Source organism: Oratosquilla oratoria, chromosome 1 (genome assembly GCF_046742065.1).
Source record: "Oratosquilla oratoria isolate Oo_2021 chromosome 1, ASM4674206v1, whole genome shotgun sequence".
In the NCBI taxonomy this organism is placed as follows: domain Eukaryota; kingdom Metazoa; phylum Arthropoda; class Malacostraca; order Stomatopoda; family Squillidae; genus Oratosquilla; species Oratosquilla oratoria.
Genome location: NC_134777.1, coordinates 29,711,336 through 29,726,335, shown reverse-complemented (window position 1 = coordinate 29,726,335; position 15,000 = coordinate 29,711,336).

Here is a 15,000-nt window from a genome sequence, read left to right as displayed (position 1 = left end):
AAATAAAATAAAAAATATAGATAAAAAGAACGAAAAAATAAAACAAAAATAGATAAATACGAAAATATATAAATATAAAATAAAAATTATATATATATATATATATATATATATATATATATATATATATATATATATATATACATACATAAAAAAGATATATATATAAAAATATGATTTTTTCTGATAGAACAGAAGATAAACACACAAACGTACATACATACATATACCAAGGCTTCCTCCCCCTTACAAGGGGGGTAGCCAAAAAGAAAAAGGCATAAAATCATTCCCACCCATTCCATCCCTGAATACACTCCACACCCCTCCACCCTCCCTCTTATCTTAGCACCTCCTGAATGACGGATCATCCCTGCACCTTGTCCACTGCCCTGGGTCAGAAGCAGTGTCGTAAGACATAGCACATCCACAGCAAGGCCGCTTCATTAAATCGGTGACCCCCCCTCTCCGTCCCCCCATTGCATAAAATAAGAGGACGGGGAGAAATCCCTTCGGGCTGCGTCAAATTTTGCTCACACATACTACCTCACCCCCCATCCACCCGCCCATTCCACCTCATGCAATCACAACATCATCCATATACAACCATTCTCCATTCACCCCTGTCTTCTGTCCTCTCCCGTCCTTCCTCAACAGACATTCCCCTCTTCCTCAAAGCCCCCTTCACCCCATCCATCCACCTCATCCTAGGACGTCCCCTCATGTTCACTCCCTCCACATCTGCCTTCCACACCTCTTTTACTAGTCTTTCTTCACTCATTCTTTCCATGCGTCCAAACCATCCTAATATTCTTTCATCAACCCTATCTCCCAGCTCCTTTTCCACCCCTGTTCTCCTCCTCACCTCCTCATTTCTCACTCTATCTAGCCTAGTAACCCCCATCATACTTCTCAGACACCTCATCTCAAACACATTTAAACTCCTTCTCTCTTCTTCTCTTATGTTCCATGTTTCTGCCCCATACAGTGCTGTTGGCACAATCACTCCTTCATACAGTCTCCTCTTAGCATCCATTCCCAAATGTCTATTCCTCATTACACTCTTTAATCCACCAAGGCATTTACTCGCTTCTCTCAATCTACATTCTACCTCCACTTTCACTCCACCTTTCCCTGCCACATTTGCACCCAAATATCTAAAACTATCCACTTCCTCCAGTCGCTCTCCCTTAATGCTCACTTCCAGTCTACTGCCACTTTCACCCCTTGTACATTTCATCACCTTACTTTTACCCACATTTATCTTTAGCTTTCTTCTATCACATACTCTCCCAAACTCTGCCACCAGCTTCCTCAATCCCTCCTCCGATCCTGCCACAAGCGCAGTGTCGTCCGCAAACAACAGCTGGCTCACCTCCCACTTTTCTCCATTTTCTTTAACCATCTCCAATCCCTTGCCCACTACCCTTGCATTTACCTCTCGCACCACCCCATCCATGTATAAGTTGAACAGCCAGGGCGACATAACGCATCCTTGACGAAGTCCCACCTTTACCTCGAACCACTCACTCTCTCCATTTCCAATCCTGACATAAGCTCTACTACTCTCATAAAAACTCTTGACAGCTCCCAGAAGCTTTCCTCCTATCCCGTATATCTGCATAACCTCCCACACAAACGTAACAAGCATAAACTGCATGACAGTCTTCATGACACCCCATGACCCTCAACACGACTTGGCGCTGTGCTCCCTTAGGACCTCAACAGATACGTTGTCCACGTAATGTACAAATCCACCAATGTCCCAGTCTGCAGCATCATTTCATATACATTCCTGATATGGACTAACACCGGCTTTAACCTCTATTCAATTGCAATACTTGCTCTTTCAATTGATTTCGTATTCATATACACTCAGTCTCCTATCTTTTGTACATTATAACACTGACAAAACCAATGGGATTTTGTCCGTATGCATAGCAATATTCCTTAACTTTAGGACTATGGGTATAGCCTCAATGCATTTTATATGTATGCGACTGTGTTCCCATATTGCGATAACTTCCACTTACATTTATTTTTCTTTCAGAAGCGGCGGAGAGTGAAGTAGGTTAGTCTAGCCTATGATAAATTAGGTCAGATCAATTCATGTTACATCAAGTTCGGTTCGGTAACAAATACTGATAAAAATTATCTTGACAAGAAATGCATGGAAATAGATTATTTTTCTTGATCATTTACTAAATGAAATTCATGTGAAAGTATTAAACCGTATTTCCCCGTTGACAGTTCATTAGTGATTCTATCCACGACGGAGACACCGAGTTTCCAGGAGCAGGTGGTTTGGTTTGTTGGCACAGACTGGCTGTGTTCGGGCCTTTGGTTTCTTAAGAGTCACGCTCCCGACTTGACGATCGCTGCACACCACAGAGCCAAGATGAAAATTCCTGACCAGAACCAAGTTTAATGGGATTTTCCAAAAGACGATAACTTCTCTGACCCGACTCCCACGACCCAGCCCCCTCCACCATCGTGACGAGGGAGTCGTCCATCCCCCCACTCCCCCCTCGACTCTCTCCATTTTCATGGAGTTACTCCGAAAGGAAAAGAAAATATTTCGTATCCGTACCTCCTAGCAAAAAGAAAAAAAGATCTAACGTATTTCCGACACTTGTATGTCATGTCTGAAATACTTTTTCTAATTTCGTAGCCTTTTTCCCGTCGCCGTGTTTGGAGGCGCGGGCATAAAATGTGCTATTTATTCGTTTATTTATTTTCTGTGACAAACTAAATTTGCCTGATAAAACACATCGGAACAAAACAAAAGTAAAAAGGTACAGTTGACACCTATGATTCGAGGACGTCACTTTTTTTCCCATATCACACAAAATGACAACAGACAAGGAATTTTCCGCCAGGTACAAAATTATTGCAGTGATCACACATGCATGCATGCATATTATAGATATATATATATATATATATATATATATATATATATATATATATATATATGTCTATATGTATGTGTGTGTTTAATTCACCACGGCCTTGGATCACGTGTTGGTCTCGTGATCGACTGCTACACCCCCACCCGGCTAAGAGATCAGAGCTTTTATATGGCCCGATTTATGGATGATGTAACTACACACACACACACACACACACACACACACACACACACACACACACACACACACACACACACACACACACACACAAACACACAAATCCTTGTCCACCAGAGTTGGGACACCGGCTCGTAGTGTAGGGATGATCATTTTTTCAGCAGAGCAAACGAACAGTGACATCACTAAAACACAATCTAACCTCACCTGGCGTTAGCCAAAATAAAATCTATAACTGATTGATTCAATATATTGATTCAACATGGCAGAAAATATAAACTGCTTAAGGTGATGCAAGAAATCAGCAATAAACAATTTTGTTAATAAATAATTCTGGGTGAATTTAATCTTCCTAGTATAAACTGGACAAACTACACTACAACTGTTGGAATAAACAGTGTTGAGTACAAATTTATTGAAACGGTGAGAGATTGTTTCCTTGTGCAACATATGTAGGAAATCACAAGACAGAGAGGAGAGATGAGAGGAAGTGTGTTAGACTTAATATTTAACAATGAAGAAGAAAAAGTAGAGGAAATAGAAGTAGAGAGTCCTACAGGACGAAGTGACCATGCTACTATTACTTTCACCTGCAGCATACACACTGAAGGAGGAACAAACACAAAGAAAATATTCTTGTACGAGAAAACGAACTTCGAATTGTTGAGAAATAAGTTGGACATCAACAATATTTGGGTAATTGAAATGTCGAAGAAATGAGGAAAAAGTTAGAATCAAACTTGGAGACATTATGAATGACTGTGTGCCAATCAAAGTGGTTAAAGACACATTTAGTCAAAGAAAAAGAACAAATAGTGAACTCGCGATGAACAGGAAGCTCTGGTCAAAAATAAGAAGAAAAAAACGTCTTTGGTTACGACTAACAAAACAACATGTGTAGGCACAAACAGTCTGGAATTTCAAGAGGTTGAATACAGGTGCACAAATAACTAGGTGTGGAATGAAACAAGAAAACAGATAAGAAATAAAGAACGTTTAATTGCGAGATAAGAAAAAAAAGCCCAAATTTATTTTGGAAATATGTCCAAGAGAAGTTAACAAGAAGGATTGGTGTACCAGAACTCAATGTGAATGGTAATAGTATGACAAAAAACTAAGAAAAAAAAAAAGCGGACGTACTAGCTAATCAGTTGAACAAAGTATGCACAGAGGAACTAAGCGGAGATGTACCCAATATTCCAACAATTCAAGTACCTGAAATGTCAAATGTGGGGTTCTCATTAGCAAGCATCGAGAAAGCCATTAACCCATTCAACTCCGATGACAAGATGTCTTGTCATTTGGTCAAATAAAACAAAAAATCATAAAACACCAAAATGTTTGATCAAACACCAGAAAAATATGACGTCAGTCCTCGCTTCGCTGCGAGCGAAGCGAGGACTGACGTCATATTTTTCTGGTGTTTGATCAAACATTTTGGTGTTTTATGATTTTTTGTTTTATTTGACCAAATGACAAGACATCTTGTCATCGGAGTTGAATGGGTTAAAGCCATGAATAATAATAAATCACCTGCACTGGATAGATTACATCCTAGGATAGTGAAGGAAGGAGGAGAACAACTGACAGAACCCCTCAAAATACTATTTGAAAAATCATGCAGTGCTGGAAAACTATCGATGGACTAGAGGACTGCGAATATAAATGCAATATTTAAACAAGGAATCCGTTGTAACCCTGCAAACTACAGACCAATAAGTCTAACAAGTATTGCAAATTGATGGAGTCATTAGTCAAAAAGAAAATCATAAATTACATGAAATCAAATCAACTATTTAGCAAGAATCAATTTGGATTCTTACCAGGTAGATCTACAGTTCTTCACTTAATAAAAGTATTGGACAGATGGACTCAGATAAGATGAAAATGCCGCAGTGGACATAATTTACTGCGACTTTATGAAAGCCTTCGATAAGATGCCACATAGGAAACCTTTAGAAAAAAAACAAGAAGTTATAACATCGGAGAGAAGTGTTTGAAGTGGATTAGAGGTTTCGATGAGTCCGGAAAGCAATGTGTAATAGTGAATAGCCAAAAATCAGAATGGCATGATGTGAAAAGTGGTGTCCCTCAGGGGTCTGTGGTGGGACCATTATTGTTCATCCTTTATATCAATGATCTCCCCGAAGTATTAAAAAATGGAAGTGAAATATACTTGTTTGCAGATGACACCAAAATTTATAGACAAATTAAAACCCAGGATGACAAGAAGTTTCTTCAAAAGGACATAGACAGTATGAGGCAATGGTCGGATAAATGGCTATTTCATCAAAAAAGTGTAAATTCATGGCTATTGGAAATTGTGGTATAAGAAACGATATAGCATGAATGAAAAGATGATAGAAACAGCTCTGAAAAGGATATAGGGGTAATTATAGACAGCAAGCTACAGTTCTCAAACCATCTCGCAGAAAAAGTAAACAAAGCAAACAGAATTGCTGAGTTCATCACAAGAACCTTTGTTTCTTTGGATGAAGACATTTTTAAGTCGCTCTATGTGGCGCTAATCGGACCACACCTAGAGTATACAAATCAAGTATGGACACCATATTTACTGAAGGATATAGAACCTATAGAAGGAGTGTAGAGGAGAGCAACCAAGTTGGTACCAAAACTGAAGGAATTAATAGAGAGAGACTGAAGAAACCGAGACTACCCACGGTATCGTATAGATGGGCACGAGGTGATATGATTGTAACATTTAATATCCTAACAGGAGTATACGATCTGGAAGTATGTAAAGATATTTGTGTACTATAGGAAAATGGCAGAACCAGTGGACATCTTATGAAAATAGTGAAGAATAGATCAAGGTTGAATAAAAGGAAGAATTTACTTCGGAATAGAGTGGTAAATAATTGGAATGTATTACCCCAGCAGGTGATAGACTCAAAATCAGTTAGTAAATCAAGTGCAATCTGAATAAAGCATGGAGTAAACAGATTTTATCATATAATTATAAAGCTAAAATTAAATATAATAATATCATTCAACCTGATATCACCACCACCACTTATTCAGTTCAAAGTTCAGAGCTGGAGACAGACCTGAGCTTGGAACTCTTCCTGAAGACTACTGTGAGAAGCTAAGAAAGAAAATTGAAGCGTTTAGCTTAAATGTCAAAGAGTTCAGTGATTAAGATGGACTTAATCCACTGGCCTCTCTAGAAGCTTCCATCAGAAAGAATGTGTGTGCATCTGCGTGTATTTACCTAATTGTACAATAATATACAGTTAAAGAGTAATGCTCGTGGTGTGTGTGTGTGAAGTTAGATTGTGTTTTAGTGACGTCACTGTTCGTTCGCTCTGCTGAAAAAAATGATCATCCCTACACTACGAGCCAGTGTTCCAACTCTGGTGGACAAGGATTTGTATGTGTGTGTGTATGTGTGTGTGTGTGTGTGTGTGTGTGTGTGTGTGTGTGTGTGTGTGTGTGTGTGTGTGTGTGTGTGTGTGTGTGTGTGTGTGTGTGTGTGTGTGTGCGTGTGTATGTGTGTGTGTGTGTGTGTGTGTGTGTGTGTGTGTGTGTGTGTGTGTGTGTGTGTGTGTGTGTGTGTGTGTGTGTGTGTGTGTGTGTGTGTGAAGTTAGATTGTGTTTTAGTGACGTCACTGTTCGTTTGCTCTGCTGAAAAAAATGATCACCCCTACACTAATACGAGCCAGTGTTCCAACTTTGGTGGACAAGGATTTGTTTGTTTGTTTGTTTGTGTGTGTGTGTGTATTCACCTCGGATCTGCTGCAGCCTCTTTTCGAGACAGCCAGACACCACCCTACGGCAGTGAGCTCAGAGCTCATTATTAGCAGATCTCTGGGTAGGTCTGAGACCACTCACACTCCACACACCGGGAATGCAAGGTCACAACTCCTTGACTAACGTCCCGTACCTACTCGCTGCTAGGTGAACAGGGGCTACACATGAAAGGAGACAAACCCAACTTGTCTCCGCCCGGCCGGGGAATCGAACCCCGGTTCTCCGGCTTGTGAGGCCAGTGCCTTACCAATCCGCCACCGGGCCGTGTGTGTGTGTGTGTGTGTGTGTGTGTGTGTGTGTGTGTGTGTGTGTGTGTGTGTGTGTGTGTGTGTGTGTGTGTGTGTGTGTGTGTGTGTGTGTGTGTGTGTAAATCTACATCATCCATAAATCGGGCCATATAAAAGCTCTGATCTCTTAGCTGGGTGGGGGTATAGGAGTCGATCACGAGACCAACACGTGATCCAAGGCCGTGGTGAATTAAACACACACACACATATAGACACATACACATATATATATACATATACACATATACACATACACATACATATACACATACACATACATATACTGTACATACACATACACACATGTATATATGTATATATATATATATATATATATATATACATACATATACCAAGGCTCCTTTCCCCCTTACCATACATGTGCGATCACTACAATAATCTTGTACGTGACTGACGGAAAACTCCTTGTCTGTCGTCGTTTTGTGTAACATGAGGGGAAAAAAAAAGAGTGACGTCCTCGAATCATAGGCGTCAACTGTACCTTTTTCCTTTTGTTTTGTTCCGATGTGTTTTATCAGGCAAATTTAGTTTGTCACAGAAAATAAATAAACGAGTAAATAGCACATTTTATGCCCGCGCTGCCAAACACGACGACGGGGAAAAGGCTACGAAATTAGAAAAAGTATTTCAGACATCACATACAAGTGTCAGAAATACGTTAGATTTTTTTTTTTTTTTTTTTTTTTTTTTAAGGAGGTACGGACACGAAATATTTTCTTTTCCTTTCGGAGTAACTCCACGAAAAAGGAGAGAGTCGAGGGGGGAGTGGGGGAGTGTGGGGGATGGACGACTCCCTCGTCACGAAGGTGGAGGGTGCTGGGTCGTGGGAGTCAGGTCAGAGAAGTTATCGTCTTTTGGAAAATCCCATTAAACTTGGTTCTGGTCAGGAATTTTCATCTTGGCTCTGTGGTGTGCAGCGATCGTCAAGTCGGGAGCGTGACTCTTAAGAAACCAAAGGCCCGAACACAGCCAGTCTGTGCCAACAAACCAAACCACCTGCACCTGGAAACTCGGTGTCTGCGTCGTTAGGGTGGTGATATAATCAGTATGACATTTGTTCCGATTTATCAATATCTTGTTCAGTTGAGGTACGGATGGTCTACTGAGAGGAGAGGGCGAAGTTTGACCATAAATACATCACCAGGAACGATTTTTGATAAACAATCTTTTTTCGCCTTTCCAGCTCACCAGCAATTATATTCCATTTCGGTCGTAAATTTTCACTTTCGAGAGGAAATGTTTTCCAGCCAAGCCGACAGTATAGGATGTTACCCGAGTAGATAATACCACTAACCGTTATTAATTGCTTGCAGAAAAAAAAATGGCGCTGAAAACCAAAAGCATTGAAAATTATCCCGTCTATGGTTATTCAGTCAGTACTACCAGGAGTTTGTTGATAACTTGTTTACTATATTTTGTTAAGATTACAGTGGGGAAACATGGCGGCAGGAGGTTCTTCAGTTTAGAAAGAGGTCGACGGGAGATGGAGAGGGAGAAAGAAAGGAGGTGGAGAAGAGGGAAAGAGGGAAGGAGAGGGATGGAGAGGGAGGGGAGGGAGGGAGCGAGGGAGAAGTGATGGAAGAGAGGGAGGGGAAGGATTAAAGGGTGGGAGGGAGAAGGAGGGGAGGGAGAAGGAGGGGAGGGAGGGAGGGAGAGGAGGTGGGAGGGAGAGGAGGTGGAAGGGAGGGAAGGGAAGGGAGGGAAGGGAAGGGAGGCAAGGGAAGGGAGGCAAGGAGGGAGAGGGGGGAAGGGGAGGAAGGGGGATGAGAGGCGGAAGGAAGGAAGGAGGGAGGGGTGGAGGGAGGGATGGATGGAGGGAGTGATGGAGCGGGGGAGAGGAAGAGGGAAGGAGAGAGAGTGAGAGAGGGGGAGGGGAGGAAGTGTGCAAGAAAGGGAAGGAGAGTGAGAAATGGAGGGGAAGAGGGAGAGAGGGGGAGGGAAGAGGGTGGGTGAGGGAGAGTGAGGGGAAGGGAGGGGGAGAGAGGGGAGGGAGGGAGGGAAGAAGGGAGGTGAACGGGGAGGGAGAGGCAAGGAGAGAAGGTGGACGGGAGGGAGGGATAGGAAGGCAGGGAGGGAAGGAGGGATGGAGGGATGAAGGGAGGGAAAGAGGGAGTGAGGGGGGAGTGAGCGGGGAGGAGTGAAGGAGGGGGAGGTGAGGAGGGGGGAAGGAGGGAGCGGGGGAGGAGGGAGAGGGAGGAGGGGGAGGGAGGAGGGGAGGGGGGGGAGGGAGAGGATGGGGAAGAGGGAGGGAGGGAGGGGAGGGGGGAGGGAGGGGGGGAGGGAGGGGGGGAGGGGAGGGGTGGGAGGGAGGGGGGATATGGAGGGAGGATGAGAGCGGTAGTGGAGAAGGAGGAAGGAGGAGGGAAGAGAGAGGGAAGAAGGGAGGAAGAGGAGGGAGGAGAGGGGAGGGGGAGAGTGGGGAGGAGGGGGAGGGGGAGAGGGAGGAGGAAGGGAGGGGAGAATGGGAGGGGGGGGAGGGATAGGGGGGAAGAGGGGAGGAAGGATGGAGAGAGGAGGGGAGGGATGGAGGGGAGGGGAGGGGAAGGGGAGGGAGGAAGAAGGGGTAGGGGGAGGGAGGGATAGGGGAAGGGGGGGGGGAGGGAGAGGGGGCGAGGGAGGGAGGGAGGGGGAGGGAGGGAGGGGAGGGAGGGAAAGAGGGGAGATGGGGGGAGGGAGGGAGGGAGGGAGGGAGGAGGGGGGGAGGGAGGGAGGGGAGGGGGAGGGGAGGGAGAGGGAGGGAGAGGGAGGGGGAGGGGGAGGGAGGGAGGGAGGGGTGGGAGGGAGGACGGAGGGAGAGGGAGGGAGGGAGGGAGAGGGAGGGTGTAGGGAGGGAGAGGGGAGGGAGGGAGGAGGGATAGAGGGAGGGGGAGGGGGGGGAGGGGGGAGGGGGGGCGGAGAGTCGAGGGAGGGGGGAGGAGAGGGGAGGGAGGGAGGGGGGAGGGGGAGGAAGTGGGAGAAGGAGGGGGGGGGGAGGAGGGAGGGGGAAGGAGGGAGGGAGGGGAAGAGGGAGAAGGAGGGAGGGAAGGAGCGGAAAGGGAAGTGAGGGACGGATAAGCAGGGATGGGGAGGGGAGGGAGGGGGAGAGGGAGAAGAGAAAGAGAAGGGGGAGGGGGAGGGAGGGAAAGGAACCGAGAGGTATGGAGGGAGAGGGAGGGAGGAAGGGAGAGGAAGAGAGGGCGAGAAAGGGAGGAAGGGAGAGGGATGGAGGGAGATGGAGGGGGAGTGAGGGAGATGGAGGGGGAGTGAGGGAGAAGGACGGAGGGGGAGAGGAGGAAGGGAGATGGAGGTAGGTAGGGCGAGGTAAATAGGAAAAGGGGAGAAATGAGGGAGGGGGAGGGAAGGAAATGAAGAGGGAGGGACGAGGGGTGGGAGGGAGTGAATGAGAAGGGTGAGGAAATGGAAAGAGGGAGAGAGGGAGGGAAAGAGGGAGAGAAGGAGGAAAAGGAGAAAGAGAATGGGAAGTGGAAGGTGGAGGGGGAGAGAAGGGAAAGGGAGGGATAGGGAGGGCGAGGATGAAGGAAAGGGACTGAAAGAGAGGAGAAAGAGGATGGGAGATGGAAAGGGGTGTGGGAGGGAGGGGAAGAGAGGGAGGGGAAGGGAAGGAGGGGGAAAGACGAGGCAGAGGGATGGAGAGGAAGAGAGTGAAGGAGAGAGAAGGAGGGAAATGAGGAAGGGGGTGGGAAGAGGAAGGTGGAGTGGAGGGATGGGGAAAGGGAGGAAGGAGAAAGGATGGAGAGGCAGAGAGGGGGAGGGAGAGGGTGAAGGAGAGGGACATAGGGAGAGAAGGAATGGAAAGAATGGGGAGGTGGAGGGGAGGAGGAGGAGGGGGGAAGGAGAAGGAGGAGAGGAAGGAGGGGGGAGGAAGCGTGGAGGAGGAGGAGGAGGAGGAGGGGGAGGAAGCGTGGAGGAGGAGGAGGAGAAAGGGGGAGGAGAAAGGGGAGGATGATGAGTAGAATGAGGAGGTGCGGTGTAGGAGGAGGAAAAGGAGGAGTAAAAGGAAGAGTAAAAGGAAGAGGAAAAGGAGGAGGAAAAGGAGGAAAAGAAGGAGGAAAAGAAGGAGGAAAAGAAGAAGGGAGGGGAGAAGAGGGAGGGGGAGAAGAGGGAGGGGGAGGAGGAGGAGGAGGAGGAGGAGGAGGAGGAGGAGGAGGAGGAGGAGGAGGAGGAGGAGGAGGAGGGGAGGAAGAGAGGGAGGAAGAGGAGATAGAGGACGCCAGACGAAGAATGTGCTTTGATCTTGTTTGATTAGGTTCCACTATACTTTGACGTCACAGGATACCCTTGTTCCCTGGCGATGTTTCTTCACATATACACACACATAGGATCATATATGCGCGCGCGCGCACATGCACACACACGCACACACCCACACACACACACACGACTCGATAACGCAGTGGTAGCGACCGCGGCCGTCATTACGGCGGTCCGTGTTCGGATCCCGCCCAGGGCTGAAAATAATTTCAGTATCGCTGCGCTACGACTCGTTACTCCAACTATCGTGAGCGGGGAGTTGGGGGTGTGCGTGCGTGTGAGGTCACAGCATTACCCATAGGTCGGTCATATATGAGCTCTGAGCTCTCTTCCGGAAGGGTAGTAGCTGTCGATCACGAGTTCAACACGTGATCGAAGACCATGGTAAATCACACGCACGCACGCACACACACACACACACACACACACACACACACACACACACACACGCACACACACATACACACACAATATATGTGTGTATATACAATATATATGACCTTCCTCCACCAGAATCAAAGCATGTCTTTACTTTTCGCAGGGGAAAGCAAAGAGAGCCTCTCGCGTCTTCCAATTTAAGACGCATTTTACGACAGGTATGGGGATACGGTGGCTACATTCTTATCCTCCACCAAAGGAGCATGGGAAAAGAAAAGTGTTGGTGTCCTAGGAGTGGCACAACAAATATGAACATCAGAAATGATGGATGTGGTTATTAAATAGTGGACCAGCTTTCCTGTACAGATTTGGCTCCGAACAGATTGTTTCTGAACTCTGGTCCATATGGTGTGTTAGTAAAGTATATAAAATTGATATAACTATGCAGCGAGTACCCCTATACGGGTTATTGGGTACATAGCCGAAGAAACAACCTTCATGAAAGATTGTCCTTCTAGAAGGTTGATCTATAGAAGAAAGAATCCTTGCTACATTAGCTATGTACCGATTACTCAAATGTCTGTTTGGAACGATATCCATGACGCTCAATAAGCAATTAGCGTTGCTGAAGTTCTCAAATCTTGCATTCAATATGGTCCGGGTTAAGGAAAAGTAGAGGGTGCGTTGATCAAGTATGAGGTGAAGAAGATATGCAAGATTTTTTTTTTTTTTTTTTTTTTTGCCAGAAGGTAAAGATGAACATTTTTTGGGTGCTTTTATGGATGTGGAGGAGGCTTGTGGCATGGTAGACAGGAAGGCATTGTAGATATATGGGATAAGGGAAAAGTTATTAAAGGCGGTCATTCTTTTTCTTTTTTTTTTTTTTGCGCAAGTAGTAGAGCTTGTGTTAGGGTTTGGAATGGTAAGAGTGAATGGTTTGAAGTGAATTTGGGGCTGCGCAAAGTTTTTGTTATATCACCGTGGCTACTGCATCTGTACATGAGCGGGGTTGCACGGGGGGTAAGTGCGGTGATAGGCAGGGTATCAGGATGATTAGTGAGAATAGAGGGAAGTCACATATTCACGATTCTCATAACGTGTCGTGAACTTGAGAAGCCGCTATACAACTTCGCTTACAGTATTCTAGACTTTTCTAAGGACAATTTAACAATCTGTAATATTTGTATATGTTTAACATTAGTTCGTCGTTCAGCTTCTCAATATAAGACAGAAATGTGATTCGACATTTGGAGATTCGAAAAACAAGAAACTGTAATCGAATTCTTTTCTTCTCAAACGAACTCACTTGAGTCCCGCATGTGTGATGTGTTTCACATTAGTAATAATTCAACTGTAGAACTTTTAGTCATTTGCGCCTCAAAATTAGCCTTTTACCAGTATGCTGAACACCAATTAACATTTCATATTGGGATATTGCCTCCTTTGGATTTTACTTTAAAAGGTAATGTATGAATATATATATTAAGTACAAGATCATATAATGAAGAAGATCTGAACATAGAGCTCCAACAAGACACCCAATACCTCCGGAAAGTAACGTTGCGTAACGTAACGTGTGAAGAATATAGTTCCTTGATCCAGACTGCAGTGGAGAAATGCAAATATATATTTCACTCACTACTATGTTATCTAAATATACAGCAGTTTCTCTACAATAAAATAATTGATCAATGAAATTAAAGCAAAATAATAACAACGAATAGATAGTCTGTACAGCTCCCTACACACACAACGGTATCAGACTCGTGTCCCTACAACAGTGCGTGATGACCATCAAGTAGGCACGAAATTAATTAGAAAATTGAAATAAATAAATAAATAGTATATACGGGAGAAAGTGTGCCAAGGAATGAGTCGGAGGTGAGGTGGTCCGTTGGTCAAAGTGGTCGACCCGAACCCTGAGGCAAGCGGGTTCGAAACCCCAGACTGGCCATGTCTGAGGACCTGCAGCCCCTTTCTTGCCCCCTTACCTTCCAGGTCGCATTTTCTCTCGTCTTTCGGCTACAGACAGACTATTTCATTCATCCCCGTGGCAACCCCCCTACCCACTCTTCCCGCAGTGAAGAAATACAGCCTTTCCCGATTGACCCCTTCCTTACCGGGTGGTGCTTTTTTCTTACATTCGACCTGTTAACCGGTTACAGTCTCCTGTAAATATTCGCTTCTGTAGCGCTTGTTCTCATTTTTCAAATGGTTGATTTATAGACAAGTTGCGTTTTTTTTTTTAGAAATGCACACCTACACGATATAGCAATAGAATATTAACTATTCATTTTGTAAATCATAGTAAATCAATGTAATATACTTTTTTCTTGGCGGAAATTAATAAAATTCATAGCTAAAAGCAAATACACTACCGAACAGAGCTGCGACGATAGGCTCGAGAAGCCATATTGTCGTTTGTCCAGTCCCGTCAATGTCAGATTGACGATGGCGTTGAATTTGTGTACTGTTTGTTTCCCCACTCCAAGTAACGTCACCACGCTAAATATTAAAAAAAAAACCAGTGCTACGGAACTGAGCTTCATGCTATTCTTCAAACTATGAAACTCCTTTGCAACCCGCAGTCCAATCAGACGCCAAAACCGGCCGTCAACAGTTCATGTCCTCCCTTCTTGTGTCTGATATCCGCCCTATCCTAGACTTCGCCTCACCTGTGTGGAACCTAGGGTTCATCGGAGACTGTAAGCTCCTAGAGTCAGTTCAAAGGAGATGGACAAAGCAAGTTATTGTTTTGTCCAATCTACCGTACAATGAACGCCTCGACAGGCTAGACCTCTTCTCTGTCAAATGCCGCCTACTGAGAACTGACCTAATACTCTGCTTCAAGATCTTTCATGGTCTCTCCACCATCCCCCACACTGATTTCTTCCAGCTCTAACCCAATCGTACCACGAGAGGGCATAGATTTAAAATACACCCTCAGCACACCAACACGGAAGCACGCAGAAGATCCTTCGCATGCAGAGTTATACAGAAATGGAACTCTCTCCCATCCGATATGGTTGAAGCACAGTCCATCTCCACGTTCAAACACAGACTCCGCCAATTCCTAGGTCATGAGCTGTACAGTTACAGCCGCCCCTGATTGTTTCAACAAACCCTCACACCCTATAATCTCCACACCCTCCCCTCCCGTCACCATCCCACCCCACCCTACCCAAAAACTTTGCCAATCTAGAGAA